Source organism: Dendrobates tinctorius, unplaced genomic scaffold (assembly GCF_039654945.1).
Source record: "Dendrobates tinctorius isolate UK_male_01 unplaced genomic scaffold, ASM3965494v1 ptg000196l, whole genome shotgun sequence".
NCBI lineage: Eukaryota > Metazoa > Chordata > Amphibia > Anura > Dendrobatidae > Dendrobates > Dendrobates tinctorius.
In genome coordinates this window covers 21,303,634-21,313,203 of record NW_027361863.1, presented here as the reverse complement: position 1 = coordinate 21,313,203, position 9,570 = coordinate 21,303,634, and positions in this window count along the sequence as shown.

Below are 9,570 nucleotides of genomic sequence, written 5' to 3'. Positions count from 1 at the left end.
AAAAAAAACGCCGTGAAAACGCAAAAAAAATTCAGCGTGTGCACACAGCCTCGATTAGCTTTATTTCAAGTGACAAAAAAACGCATCAAAAACACATGTAAAAAACACATGTGACCTGCCAGTCCAGATGTTACAGCATAGTGGAGGGGATTTTATGAAATCCCATCTCCACAATGCGTACAAAGACGCAGGTGACACACCCTCCTAAACGCACATGTGGCGTGTCTTTCTAGACCGCAGCATGTCTATTTATCTTGTGGAGACGCTCAGTCTCCGCAAGATAAATAGCACTGTCTATGAATAGGATGCGGTGATTCCGCAGGTATTCAATGAACACCTGCGGAATCACCACGCGTGCAAAAGGGGACAGCGCTTTGGGCGGAGCCGGGTTTCGCTGCGTCCAAAGTGCTGCATATCTGGACCCTGGACACATACCCTTACACTCTGAGTTATCTAATATGTCAGAAAAATTAGCTAAAGAACTTTCTAAAGAAAATAGGGAGCTAGATTCTCATACATCTGATCTGGAAGATAAAATGGACTCCACTGCAGCTACTTTCTGTACTCATGAAAAAGAGATAGAGATACTCCATGAAGAAAATTACTCCTTCAACAATAAACTAGAGGATTTTGAAAACCGGGCTTGCAGAAGTAACATCTGCATCACAGGCCTGCCTGAGACAATTACAGACCTCCAAACCACAGCTATGGCCGTTGTTCCGAGAACTCTTGCCTGGAAATGGATCGCGTCCACAGAGCCCTGAGTACGAGCAAACCAAATGGACCGCCCAGAGATATTATCCTCAAAATGCATTTATAGAAGAAAGGAACAACTTTTGCAAGTGGCAAGAAATGCCTCACCTCTAAAATTCCACGGTCACTCTTACAAACTCTTTCCAGACTTAGCCCCCACTACCATCACCAAAAGACGGGCTATGAAACCATATCTGGAAATTGCCCTATCTGCCCTACAGTCCCTTGTTCTAAGAAGCAATAATAACAGGTTAATCTGGTACTCCTCACTTCCTGCTAAATCCGCCCAGCTCACCCTATCTCCCCCTTCCTAAAATATAAATATAATCATTATACTCTATAATGTGTTGTTCCTTACAAATCTCCATGACCCCTCAGTGTTTCTACACACTGCTGCTCAGCATCTTGTGCTTAACAATATTCAATATTTGCTGCGCTCCCCTTTCCTGATTTGTCTGCCATATCTTGTACAAGATACACTAACTGTTGTACTCTCCTTAACTTCCACCCCCCTTAACTACCCGAGGGGACTCACAACAATTTACCACTCCCATTATTATAGTAACATAATAATAAATACATTTTATTTCTATAGCGCCGACATATTCCAACATTTCAGAGGGGACTTGTACAGACAGTAGACATTACAGCATAACAATAATCACATAGATCATAACAGATACCAAGAGGAATGAGGGCCCTGCTCGCAAGCTTACAGTCTATGAAGAAAAAATGGTAGACATGAAAGGTGGGTGGTAACAGTTGCCCTGATTGTATGGACCAGCCATAATGTTAAGTGTGTAACAGTACAGACACAGAGGGCTAATGGATGCATAAAGCATGTGGGAACATGATGCGGGGAACCTGGCTATGGTAAAAACTTTTGGCTGTGCCACATAGGGATAGATTAGGTTAATGTGTTGAGGCGGTAGGCCAGTCTGAATAAATGAGTTTTTTCAGGGCACGCTTAAAATTGTGGGGACTGGGGACTAATCGTATTGACCTGGGAAGTGCATTCCAAAGAATTGGCGCGGCACGTGTAAAGTCTTGGAGACGGGAGTGGGAGGTTCTGACTATTGAGGATGCTAACCTCAGGTCATCAGCAGAACGGAGGGCACGGGTAGGGTGGCATACTGAAACAAGGGAGGAGATGTAGGGTGGTGCTGAGCCATGGAGGGCTTTGTGGGTGAGGGTAATAAGTTTGTACTGGATTCTGGAGTGGATGGGTAGCCAGTGTAATGACTGGCACAAGGTAGAGGCATCGGTGTAACGATTGGTGAGGAATATGATCCTGGCAGCAGCATTCAAGACAGATTGGAGAGGGGAGAGTTTGGTAAGAGGTAGACCGATTAGAAGAGAGTTACAATAGTCGAGACGAGAATGAATAAGAGCAACAGTAAGAGTTTTTGCGGAGTCAAAAGTAAGAAAAGGTCAAATTCTAGAAATGTTTTTGAGGTGCAGATAACAAGAGCGAGCCAGTGATCGTATATGGGGGACAAAGGAAAGCTCGGAATCAAGTATGACCCCAAGACAGCGGGCATGTTGCTGGGGAGTAATAATGGAACCACACACGGAAATGGCAATGTCGGGTATAGGTACATTAGTAGCGGGAGGAAACACAAGGAGTTCAGTCTTTGACAGGTTCAGTTTCAGATATAGTGAGGACATGATGTTAGACACAGCGTTTAGACAATCGCCAGTGTAACATAGTTAGCAAGGCCGAAAAAAGACATTTGTCCATCCAGTTAAGCCTATATTCCGTCACAATAAATCCCAGATCTACGTTCTTCTAAAGAACATAATAACTGTAATATACAATATTGTTACGCTCCAGGAAGACATCCAGGCCTCACTTGAACCCCTCGACTGAGTTCGCCATCACCACCTCCTCAGGCAGGGAATTCCAGATTCTCACAGCTCTAACAGTAAAGAATCCTCTTCTATGTTGGTGGAAAAACCTTCTCTCCTCCAGACGCAGAGAATGCTCTCTTGTGACCGTCAACCTCCCTGGTATAAACAGATCCTCTGAGAGATATTTGTATTGTCCCCTTATATACTTATACATGGTGATTAGATCGCCCCTCAGTTATCTTTTTTCTAGACTAAATAATCCTAATTTTGCTAATCTCCTTGTAGATTAGTTATTGTAGTTATTAGGTATTAGGTATTGTAGTTCCCCCATCCCCTTTATTAATTTTGTTGCCCTCCTTTGTACTCGCTCTAGTTCCATTATATCGTTCCTGAGCACCGGTGCCCAAAACTGTACACAGTACTCCATGTGAGAAACTGGGTCTGAGCAGAAAAAGTAAATTAATGTGCATGCAAAATGTAATTGCATATGAACACATGACCTTTACACAGAGAAAACCAAAAACAAAACACAAAACAAATATCCTGGAATAAAAAAGTAAAAAAATATATTGCAAAAATTGCATGAAGGTAGTAATAATAGTAATAATAAGGGTATTTAGTCCCTCTGTCCTTGTTCACATTTAAGTCACTTGACAAGTGAAAAGGTTTTAAATACCAGAGTAGGGACTGTCCCACAAGGGTTGCCATGACGTGGCGGGATGGCTTCCGCATTATTTTGATCAAAATTATGTTAACTAAATACCCTTATTATTACTATTATTACTACCTTGATGCAATTTTTGCAATATATTTTTTTACTTTTTTATTCCAGGATATTTGTTTTGTGTTTTGTTTTTGGTTTTCTCTGTGTAAAGGTCATGTGTTCATATGCAATTACATTTTGCATGCACATTAATTTACTTTTTCTGCTCAGACCCAGTTTCTCATTTGTTTCATTGTGCATTCTGTGCATATAAGGGTGTGACCGCCCTGTTTCTGAGTTGGAAAATCCATCCTGTCTGGCCTACACTATTACTGGTGGTTCAGTCCCTCTGTCCTTGTTCACATTTACGTCACTTGACAAGTGAAAAGGTTTTAAATACAAGAGTTAGGACTGTCCCACAAGGGTTGCCGTGACATGGCGGGATGGCTTCTACATTATTTTGATCAAAATTGTGTTAAATAAATACCCTTATTATTACTATTATTACTACCTTCATGCAATTTTTGCAATATATTTTTTTACTTTTTTATTCCAGGATATTTGTTTTGTGTTTTGTTTTTGGTTTTCACAGTACTCCATGTGCGGTCTAACCAGGGATTTGTACAGAGGCAGTATAATGCTCTCATCATGTGTATCCAGACCTCTTTTAATGCACCCCAGGATCCTGTTTGCCTTGGCGACCGCTGCCTGGCACTGGCTGCACCAGGTAAGTTTATCATTAACTAGGATCCCCAAGTCCTTCTCCATGTCAGATTTACCCAGTGGTTTCCCGTTCAGTGTGTAGTGGTGATATTGATTCCTTCTTCCCATGTGTATAACCTTACATTTATCATTGTTAAACCGCATCTGCCACCTTTCGACCCAAGTTTCCAACTTATCTAGATCCATCTGTAGCAGAATACTATCGTTTCTTGTATTGACTGCTTTACATAGTTTTGTATCATCTGCAAATATCGATATTTTACTGCGTAAACCTTCTGCCAGATCGTTAATAAATATGTTGAAGAGAATAGGTCCCAACACCGACCCCTGCGGTCTCCGCTGGTCACAGCGACCCAGTTAGAGAATATACCATTTATAACCCCCCTCTGCTTTCTATCACTAAGCCAGTTACTTACCCATTTACACACATTTTTCCCCCAGACCCAGCATTCTCATTCTGTGTACCAACCTCTTGTGTGGCACGGTATCAAACGCTTTGGAAAAATCAAGATATACCACGTCCAATGACTCAGCTTGGTCCAGTCTATAGCTTACCTCTTCATAAAAGCTGATTAGATTGGTTTGACAGGAGCGATTCCTCATAAACCCATTCTGATATGGCGTTACACAGTTATTCTCATGGAGATAATCCAGAATAACATCCCTCAGAAACCCTTCACATATCTCACCAACAATAGAGGTTAGACTTACTGGCCTATAATTTCCAGGTTCACTTTTAGGGCCCTTTTTGAATACTGGTACCACATTTGCTATGCGCCAGTCCTGTGGAACAGACCCAGTCGCTATAGAGTCCTTAAATATAAGAAATAATGGTTTGTCTATTACATTACTTAGTTCTCTTAGTACTCATGGGTGTATGCCATCCCGACCTGGAGATTTATCTATTTTAATCTTTTTTTTTCTTTTTTAAATATTTATTTATAACCGTCTGCAAACAAGATAAGAATCAGTGACATACATAGCATATAAAGACAAAGAAGGACATAACAATATCCAGAAAGTGTAGCTTGAAAGTCTCAAAAGAAGACGGGGTTATTCAGTATAACAGTCAGTCCTGACCCCAACTCCCCCCCTCCCCCCCAGGCACGTCTGAAACCCTGCAGGTTTAATCAGGTAAGCCTAATAGGTGTGTTACCAGATATAAGCTCTCTCATATACCAATCAGTGAATTGAAAGCAGCCATGTAATGCTTGACGCACCGATAGTGGCTGCAGATTGATAAAGGAGGACCATGTGAGGAAAAAATGTTCCGGATGACTTTCTTTATGAAGTATGGACTCAATCCAATCCATTTTAAACAAATATGTTACCTTTGAAGAAATTAGATTTAGTGAAGGGGTTGCGTCCTGTGCCCACAAATGCAGAATACTCTTGCGGGTAGCCGCTGCCCAAATAGTTAAAACACGTCTTTGCTGAGCAGAGAGTCCGAGTGTCAGGATCCTGCCAGCGCCGGCGTGCAGCCTCTGCTGAGCAGGGACTGACCCGCACTGTAGGGGGGCCCGGGGTCAGGTACAGCCGGAAAGTACAGATACACAGGACCTGTGGAAGCTGAAGTTTAGCAAGCAGTAAAGGACCTACGGTCATGTGACTGCAAGGGGGCGGTGCTTAGCGTCCTGCTTTCAGAGATGGCAGGACACTAAACAGAAATACTCAGAGTCAGGCAAAACGGAGGTCATACACAGAGATAGCAGAAAAGTACCAGGGATGAGACAGAACGAATAGTCAGGGCCAAGCAGGGGTCAAAACCAAACAGACATAGAAGGTACCAAGCAGAATCCAACAAGCAATATCCAGAGAACAGACCGAGTCATACACAGAGTATCAAGCAACCAGAAAACAGCACAAACACACTCAGGGGTCACCACACAATGCCAAGGGCGAAAGTATAACTGATGGGGGATGGGAGCTTCCTGGGTCAATAAGAAGCTTTCCCAGAACCAATGAGAGGCCACCATAATAAGTCCCAGGTGTGCAGGTGAGAGTCTGCACTGAGATCAAACCATTAACCCCAGAAGTGCCGGTCCACCAGCACTGGTATCATGACAGTACCCCCCTCTCAACGGGGGGCCTCTGGACCCCCAAGGCTTGCCTGGGTACCTAGCATGGAAAGCCCGAACCAGGCGATCCGCATGCATCAACCGGGCCGGCACCCATGACCTGTCCTCCGGCCCATACCCCTTCCAATGAACTAGGTACTGTACTGACCGCCGTACCAACCTGGAATCCACGATGTGACCAATCTCATATTCCACATGTCCCTCAACTGAAACCGGAGGAGCAGCGGACCCGGATTCTCCCCGGACTGCTTCAAAAGGCTTCAGTAGAGATCTATGGAAGACGTTAGGGATCTTAAAAGAGGGTGGAAGGCACAGCCTATACGCCACTGGATTGATTTTTTCCACAATCTTGTACGGGCCAATGAATTTGGGGCCCAACTTGGTTGATGGAATCTTTAACTTAATGTTTCGTGTGGAGAGCCAAACTTTCTCTCCAACCTGAAACATGGGACCAGGTGTTCGTTTCCTGTCCACAAAAAACTTATACCTGCCTTGTGACCTACATATACACCGCTGGACTTCTGCCCATGTATCTTTTAACCGCCGACCAGAGTCCTCAGCCCCGGGACACCCCGAATCCAGACGAGAAAACTCACCAAAATGAGGACTGAATCCATAGTTCAAGAAAGGGGACATACCAGTGGATTGACTCACCCGACTATTGTAGGCAAATTCAGCCAACGGCAGTATATCACACCAGTCATTCTGTCTAGCAGAAGTCAGACACCTGAGGATCTGTTCCAGAGACTGATTAGTGCGTTCCGTCTGACCATTAATCTCGGGATGGTATGCAGACGAAAAGGACAGAGATATCCCTAATTTTTTGCAGAAAGCACGCCAAAACTTAGCCACAAACTGCACACCACGATCAGACACCACATTCAGGGGTACCCCATGCAAGCGGACCACATGCTGCACAAACAATCTGGATAAGGTCTCAGCAGAAGGTAATGCGGACAGGGGTATAAAATGAGCCTACTTTGAAAATCTGTCCACCACTACCCATATCACCATATTACCCCTGGAAGAGGGAAGATTGGTAATAAAATCCATGGACAGGTGGGTCCATGGTCTTTCGGGAACTGCCAAGGGCATCAGCTGCCTGGCTATGAGAGCTTTTAGAACGAGCGCAGACCCCACAACCAGAAATGAATTTCTTTATATCAGAACCAAGGGTAGGCCACTAGAAGATCCTAGCCACCGCCAGTCGCGTGGCTGATATACCAGGGTGAGCACACAGCTTGGATTCGTGGAACTCTTGCAAGAGTTTAAGGCGAAGTAGCTCTGGGACAAACAACTTGCCCCCTGGCTTGGCCGCAGGAGCCAGCGACTGGGCCCCCTCAATTTCCCATTCCAATTCAGACGAGATCCCTGCTACCACCACCCCAGGGTGCAGAATGGAGGACGGTGGCTCAGGGGCAGACACAGGATGAAAACTACGAGATAAGGAGTCAGCCTTGACATTCTTTGACCCTGGACGGAATGTAATAGTAAACTGGAAACGAGAAAAAGAAAGCGACCAATGGGCCTGTCTGGGCATTAGTCTTTTAGCAGTTTCAATGTATGACAAATTTTTGTGATCAGTGATCACAGTAACCGGGTGACTGGCCCCCTCCAAAAAGTGCCTCCACTCCTCAAACGACAACTTGACTGCAAGAAGCTCTCTATTGCCTACATCATAATTTCTTTCAGCAGCAGAGAACTTCCTGGAAAAGAAAGCACAAGGCCTGAGGTTGGTTAGAGTGGCAGGCCCTTGGGACAACACTGCCCCAACCCCCACCTCGGAAGCATCCACCTCCACCACAAATGGTTTGGACGGAGCTGGCTGTACCAACACAGGAGCAGACATAAAACATTTTTTCAGAGTCGCAAAGGCCTCTTTTGTGAGCGAGGACCAATTTCTCACATCCGCACCTTTGCATGTTAGATCCGTGAGAGGTTTGACCACCTTCGAAAAAATTTGCGGTAATAATTGGCGAACCCCAAGAAGCGCTGAAGACCCTTAAGATCTCGGAGTTGCACCCAATCCGCAATGGCCTGCACCTTCTTGGGGTCCATGCGAAAACCCTCACAGGATACAATTGACCCAAAAAAGACAATTCTTGAACACAAAATACACATTTCTCCAATTTGGCATACAGATGATTTTCTCTCAGTCTTTGGAGAACAGTTCGTACATGTTCCAGATGAGAATGCCTGTCGGAGGAGTATATCAAAATATCATCTAAGTAGATAACAACAAAACGACCAATGAGATCCGAGAATACCACGTTGATGAAATTCTGAAATATGGCGGGGGCATTGGTAAGACCAAACGGCATGACTAAATTTTCAAACAGTCCCTCGGACGTGAGGAACGCAGTTTTCCATTCATCCACCTCCCGGTCCCTTATCAAATTATATGCCCCCCGAAGATCCAGTTTAGAAAACCACTTTGCCCCTGATAGTTGGTTACACAAATCAGGAATCAACGGAAAGGGGTACGTATTCCGTACAGTAATATGTTTAAGCTCCCGAAAATCGAGACAGGGACGTAACCCGCCATCTTTTTTTTTTACAAAAAAGAAACCTGCCGCCACAGGTGAGACTGAAGGACGTATGTGTCCCTTGCTCAGACTTTCAGCAATGTACTCCTTCATAGCCAAGCGCTCAGGGCCGGATAAATTAAACAGACGGGCTTTAGGTAATTTAGCCCCCGGGACCAGCTCGATAGCGCAGTCAAAGGGTCTATGTGGCCATAACGTCTCGGCCTCGCTTTCAGAGAATACATCTTCGAAGTCCTTCAGGCATTCCGGAATACCTTCCAGCTCGACAGATGATACAGACACAGATTTAACAGGTTCAACCAGCAGTGCAGATTTATCACACAATCATTAAACCCCCATTGAACAATCTCCCCCATTTTCCAGTTAATAACTGGGTTATGGCGTTGTAACCAGGGCATGCCCAACGCCAACCCTGCAGGTAGATTGTCCAGAACCAAACAACTTAGGTTTTCCACATGAGTAGCGCCCACTCTGAGCGAAAACAAGTCAGACATAAAGAGAATTCCCTCCTTAGTGAGGGGAGAGGAGTCAATGGCCACCTCCTTGATCGGAACCTTGAGCTTAACTGTCCCTATCTTGCAGCGTGTGACCAATTGGGAGTCAATGAGATCAATCGATGATCTGCAATCCACGAAGGCTGTAGAGGGAAAAGAACAACCGTCCACCAACAGTTCCACATGCAGCAACACTTTAGAAAAGGAGGAAAAGGGTACCTGAGGGTCTGAGTAGTCTCCCCGCTGACTACCCAGACCTAGTCGTTTCCCGCCGACTGGGTCGAAGACAGGCAATTAGGACACTCCCTTTTCCAATGTCCCGTTTTACCGCAGTAAAAGCATAACTGCTTGTCCTTCCGTCGTTTCCTCTCCGTATCCTTCAGGGAGAGGGCGCCTACGTCCATGAGCTTAGGGGCAGTCTC